Here is a 7721-nt window from a genome sequence, read left to right as displayed (position 1 = left end):
ACAATGGGCTTCAGTTCCTGTTTCCTAAGCCCCCCCCCTCCCCCACGAAAACAAGAAGCAAGGGATTAGGAGAGGGGGGTATTTCGTGATAGTTGACTCCACGACTAAGTTTTGTTTGACTCAGTAAGTTTCATTTCCTTTGTTTTCTTTCAATAACAACGATAATTTTAATTAGTGAAAAATATGCTTTTACAAAAGAAAATTACCAAATAATGAGTTTCAGAAAAAAGAACCTTTATCCAATACCTAAATTACCCCAAAAATCATTAAATAAAAATAATACAGTTCATGTAAGTAATAAAAGTGATTTACCAATGTTCTTTTTTCCTTTATTAGGCATAAAATATAATTTCTTACAAACTGATAACAAACACATGGAATTATTGTTAAAAATCACAACAAATAAGTAGTGTCTTTTGTGTAGACCACAAACCTATGGTATTGTAGCACCCCTTAACATACTCACTTCCAATAACCTGTGCAGTACTGGAATTACTCATGCTTGTAAACCCTGCAAATATTATAATTCATGAAGACAAAGCTGCCCTTGATTTTCGTGTTTTGTGACAACCAGATCCCTGACTGACATTAACTGTAGAAACCACATGCATTTTATTCAAATATACTTGATTAATAACTCAAACTTCACTTCAACAGGAATGAGAAGTCTGTGCCAACAGGGAATTCCTCTGGTTGCTTTGCTCTGAAAAGCCAAAAAAAAAAAATGTCACTGTGAAATTGTTCATTACTAATTTTGGAAATTGGCAGTCTGTTGAGGTTGAGGGTCTTACTTTTTTTCATAATCATTTCAATTTCCAGCAATGCCAAAGATTTTTGGGATACCACAAATATTCATAAACAAATAAATATGTTTGCAGATACTTGCATTTAAAAGTCTTGTATTAAAGTCAATTTATAGATAAAAATAATACATACATCTATATCTATCAATTTACCTATCTCTTTACCTATCTATCTTTTCTCTATGTATATATCTACCTATATAAAACAAACAACTTTTTTTTTCTCATGGTGCTACACATATGCATACCAACATTGTAGATAGATACACTAGACTTACGGCCTAAAGAGTCGGGCCGGATGCAGACCCATGAGAACAGCCAAATCTCCCGTCACTTTCAGGAGAGCTCCTTCACGAAGTCCAAGTACGGGAGGTGTCCCAGGAATATCGTGGTACTGGTTTATCCTTTCCTCACGTGTTTCCTGTAAGACGTTTAATTTCATAGTCGCCCTACGATTTTCTTAATAGTATTTTTCAACAGTCCTCTTCTTCATACTCTTTTTAAACTCACAAATTTGATTATTAATTTTTTTTTAATATTTTCAAATGCAATTATCACAAATGGTATTTATTAGAGTAATAATAGCAAGTCTGAGGAATCTTTAGTCTTTCACAGAAGAGTTGCACATATGCCAACTTTCCACATCATTTTTTGCCTCATGACCAAATGCTCAAAGATAATCCAGATATATAATTTTTTAAAATTTTTATATATATATATATATATATATATATTAATATATATATATATATCTATATATATATATATATATATATATATATATATATATATACTTCCCAACTTTTCCTGAGAATATCATCCGTGCATTCTCTTTATATTATGCTCCATGCATAATCACTGCATTTCAGTTTCTCTTCATGGGAACATCAAGGAAAATTGACTAGCACCAATATAAGGAAATCTGAGCATCAGGAAAGCTAGTAAATGTAGAAACTTGGCAATCCAACTTAATCAATGGAAGGCCACAGGGTCTTCAAACTTTTTGTGGTTATTGTATACATATTATTACTACTTTGTATTTTCTAAAAAAAAAAAAAAAAAAAAAAAAAAAAAAAAAAAAAAAAAAAAAAAAAAAAAAAAAAAAAAACTTTCCTAATTTAAATTTGATTCTTAACCCCCATATGAGTACTACCAGGTTGGCATCTATGTAATGAGGATTGATATTGAAGGGCACCAGGCAAGAGCGTCAAAAACTTGGTGGGATGGGAAGAGATGGGCATGTCGTTTGTAGCTGTTATGCGCACCGTTGACCACAGTCGTACCGGCAATGCTGCCATGTATGGAACTCCATCCTGGAAGTTTGAAATGAATTGAATATTTTCACTATCTTTTATTTCTTAAACTCTGCGCAGAAAAACCTTAATGTGATTATATTTCATGAATGTAAAAATTATAGAAAAGATATGTTGCAAATGTACATCCACATATGGAACTATTAGAAATAAACACCAAAGGCAGTTTGTAGAAACATTTAAAACTAGAAGAAAACATTAATTTTCTTATCTTATAACAAGTAAATCGAGCTATTTAGTTGTAGCTTACTAAAAATAAGGAATTATAAAATATAAATCGGAGATAATGTATGAATAAATAAACCTGAACCCACTGACTAATGAAAATTCAATTAGCCACAGAAAAACATACAGGACAGAATTGTCAAAAATCAGGGCACTGATATTATGACTCAGTTGAAATATTGGAAGTACATTTTCAAATACCTAATGCTGCTTGGGTTCCCAAGGCACATGCTTATAAGGTGAACAATGCTCAAATACCACTAATTAGAATATAATTGTATGATTTATGGGCAGTTACTTATCTCCCAATATTGCTTGTGTAAAGAATTTATCAATGTAATCAAGAATGCTAAAGATCTGGAAAACAGCACAGCAATCAATTTTAAATATCAAAAAAACACAAGGCAATACATATCAGTTAAAAATTAAAACAATAGGGTACATAAATACTTCATGCCTGCTACATTTCTTTTCTCATCAAAAGTGTTGTGTAACAAAATATTACCATAATCCAACACTTATCTCTGACATTTGTGTTCACTTTACTGAGAAAAAAAAAAAAAAACAAACACTGTAGTTGGAATTAGAGCATTCAGAAACAGGAGAAAAAATATGTACCTGTAGGATAGAACCCTTTTCCTAATAGGTTCAATCAATTTGTGACATAGAAGTCCTTTTAGAATGAAAAGTGGTTCCCTCCACCATACACCAATGAAAATAAGCTTCGGACATCATCACAGCCGCTACAGGATCTCCAGGAGTTAGTGTGTATACCATCGGTTCAAAGCATGCAGAAGGAATGAGGTTAAGATCATACAACTGGAGATGAACTTAGAAAGAAATATTGCCATGCAGAGGTTATATAAAATGAAGTAAGGGATATACTAAAGGTGGGACATAAAACATACCCCATGCCGGAATTTTTTGCGAGCTGTCTCTGTGTAGTTTTGTCCATTAGTGCGTAGTGCATATGGCACAAATAATACTTTTTTCCACTGTTTGCTGTAAAAAAAAAAAATCAGTTTTCAAGTCCAATACCTTCATTATTGCTGTAATCAAGAACAAAAAATAGATATACTGTATATGCCATTAAACCACATAATCATGAGAAAAAAAACAGAAATGGAATAAAAACACTGATATCGCAAATAATACTTATTTGCATATCAGTGAATAATTAATCACCAGCCAAAAAAATGTATTATGTATATGTATATATGTATATAATATCTATATATACATATACTAGATAACATAGATATTATATAATATATATATATATATATAATATACACATACATACACATAATAGATATATATATATATAGATACATATATATATATATACATATACATTTATACATATATAGCTATACATTATATATATAACAGATACATATAAATATACATATACATACCATATATACATATACATACAGATATAATATCTCTATTATTATATATGACATATTACATAAATATACATTATACATACAAAATATATATATATTGATATATATATATAGAAAATAGACATACATATACATATACATCCAAATATATATATATAATATAGATAGATATATATATTATATATATATACAACATACATAGTACATACATATATTATATCTCATAATACTATATGATATTAGATATATTATTTTCTTATATATTAGATAGACATATACATTTACATATATATCTATATATATATATAATATATATATATATATTATACATACATATATATTATATTATATATATATATATATATAATATAATCTAATAGTATATATATATATAGATATATAGTATATATATATATGTATATATATATTATATATATAATATCTAGTATGTATATAGATATAGATATAGTATATATATAGTACATATTACATATATATATATATACCTATATAATAGTATATATATATATATATATATATATCTTTAATACAATATATATAATATATATATATAATATATATTACATATACATTATATATAATAATGTATATGTATATTATATATGTATATGTATATAAATATATGTTTAGTATATATATGACATGTAACATATATGTATATGTATATATATATGTATATGGATATATATAGAGATATGTATAAATATAATATACATGTACAAATATATTATATTATTATATATATATAGAATATGATTACACATACATATACATACATATATTATATATATATTATTAATATATATATATATATATATATATATACATTTATAAGACATATATATACATATATATATAATGTATGGTATATATATATATATAGAATATAGATATAATATATATATTTATATATATATTATATATATATATATATATATATGTATATATATATATATATAGATATACATATAAATACATATAAATACATACATATATATCTTATATATATATTATATATATATAAACCACGTATATAATTAATATACTAGAGATATATATATATATATATATATAATATATATAATGTATATGTATATATATATTGTATATGTATATATATAAGTATATGTATAGTCTATTATATATATATGTATAATGTAAATATATATATGTAGATGTATATATAGAATGTATATGTATATATTAGATAGTATATGGATATATATATGTATAGATATGATATATATATATATAATACATATATATATTACATATATATATATACATATCTATATACATACGAGATATATACATTATATATAATATACATATATATATGACATATATATATATATATATAATATACATAAATTATTAAATATACAAAAATTATAAATATTAAATATAAAATATAGATATTAAAGTATACATTTATATAGACATAAAAGTAACATGACATACATGGTAATATATATATAGTATATATATATATATATATACATATATATATATAATATATATATATATATGTATATATATACCTATAATATATATACACATAAATATACATAATACAATACATATACATATATATTATTATATTATAATATATATATATATATATACTATACATATATTATTACCATATATATATAAGGCCGCGGATGGCAATCTGAGTTCAGGGGTTCGATAGGTTACCGGCGGCGCGTATTGTTGTTGCCTTGGGGCAAGGAACTTCACCTCAATTGCACCTACCCTAGCCACCTGTGCGGGCAAGCCAGCCCAAGGTCAGTGCTGGTCCCAAGCCCGGATAAAAGAAAGGAGAAATGATTACCTAAAGGGGTAACACCGGCACTCTACGTGGAAAGGAAACCTGGGGACCCTACCATGTACCACTCCAAGAGCCATCTCCACAACATGAAAAAAAAAAAAACTAAGTATCAGCTTGTGACCACGGCCGGCTCAGACATGAAACATACCGTTAAAAGAAGAATACAGAGATATATATATACATAAACATATATATTAATAGATTATGAGATATTTATATAGTAGATAGAAATTATGATGTATATAGATAATAGATATAGTAAAAAAAAAAAAATATATATATATATGATACTATATTATTAGACATGATGAGAGGAAATAGTATAGAGAGATACTATATAGATATATATAGATATATAAATGATATTATAGTAGATAAAGATAGATATATATTATAAATATAAGATATATAGAGATGTATAGATATATATGATAAAAAAAAAAAAAAAAAAAAAAAAAAAAAAAAAAAAAAAAAAAATATATATAGAGATATAGATATAGATATAGATATAGAGAGATATTATATATACTATATATATAGAAATGAATATATAGATATAGAAATCTAGATGATAAAAGTAATAGAGAGAGATAAATATATTAGATAGAGATAGTAAAGATATATAGAAGAGAAAGAGTAGCGAGATGATGAGAAATATAATATATATATTATAAATATATAGAATATTATATATGATATATATAGTGATATATATATAGTATAGATAGAGTGAAACAGATAGATATAAATATGATAGATATATAACATATTTATAAATAAATATATATATGTAAATATATTAGTTGATAAAATATATCTATATAAATATATATATAAAAATATACATATACTATAAATATAATATATAAAATATATATATATTATTATATATTTATAATAATATATTATATATATCTATATATATGATTTATATATAATATTACATATATACAATATTACATATATATACAATTTATGATATATATGTATATATTTTTTTTTGTTTTTTTTAAAAAAAACACCGTATATTAGATATTGGTATTATATGTATATAGTATATATATGTATATATATAGTATATATATATGTATATATATACGTATCTAGATATGTATATATATAATTATATATATATGGTATTATATACGTATTATATATGTATATATATACGTATATATATGTATATATATACGTGTATATATATGTATATATATACGTATATATATATGTATATATATACGTATATATATATGTATTCTTCTTTTAACGGTAGGTTCATGTCTGAGCCGCCCTGGGTTAACAGCATGATACTAATTGTAGTTTTCATGTTGTGATGCTCTTGGAGTGAGTACGTGGTAGGGTCCCCAGTTCCTTTCCACGGAATATATATGTATATATATACATATATATATGTATATATATACGCATATATATGTATATATATACATATATATATGTATATATATACGCATTTTATGTGTATATATATATAAACGCATATATATGTATATACTATATAAGCATAAATGGATAATCATATAGCATATATATGTATATATAATACGCATAATAGGTATAGATATTATACGCATATATGTATATATATATACGCATATATATGTATATTATATACGCAATATATGTATAGATATATACGCATAACTATATGTATATAGATACGGATAGATTAGTATATAATACGATATAGATGTATAGATAGTAGATGATGGATGATGATAGGATAATGATGATTATATAGATGTACGTATATAGATTAGATATGATGTGACGGATAATATATGTATATATATGTATAGAGTATTAGATATATGGTATATATATAGAGATTATATATGATATATATATAAGAATGAATATATAGAGAGATATATATTATGATATATATATATAAATATAGATTATATATATTCAAGATATATATATATATGAGATATATATATAGATATTATATATAAATCAGATATATATCTATATATATATATAGGTATATGTATAGATCTATATATATATAGATAGATGTATAGATATAGATATATATATAATAGTATATATATGTAGATGGATATATATATATATATATATATATATAATATGA

At 23.9% G+C, this 7721-nt stretch overlaps 1 pseudogene; it reads right to left on the bottom strand.

Annotated features, from left to right (window-relative positions):
* Window positions 1-311: 311 nt before the first annotated feature.
* The window catches only part of LOC119595784, a 12088-nt pseudogene continuing 4678 nt past the window's right edge, over window positions 312-7721 (bottom strand).

Source organism: Penaeus monodon, chromosome 36 (assembly GCF_015228065.2).
Source record: "Penaeus monodon isolate SGIC_2016 chromosome 36, NSTDA_Pmon_1, whole genome shotgun sequence".
Lineage (NCBI taxonomy): Eukaryota > Metazoa > Arthropoda > Malacostraca > Decapoda > Penaeidae > Penaeus > Penaeus monodon.
This window is presented reverse-complemented; position numbering and strand designations above follow the sequence as displayed.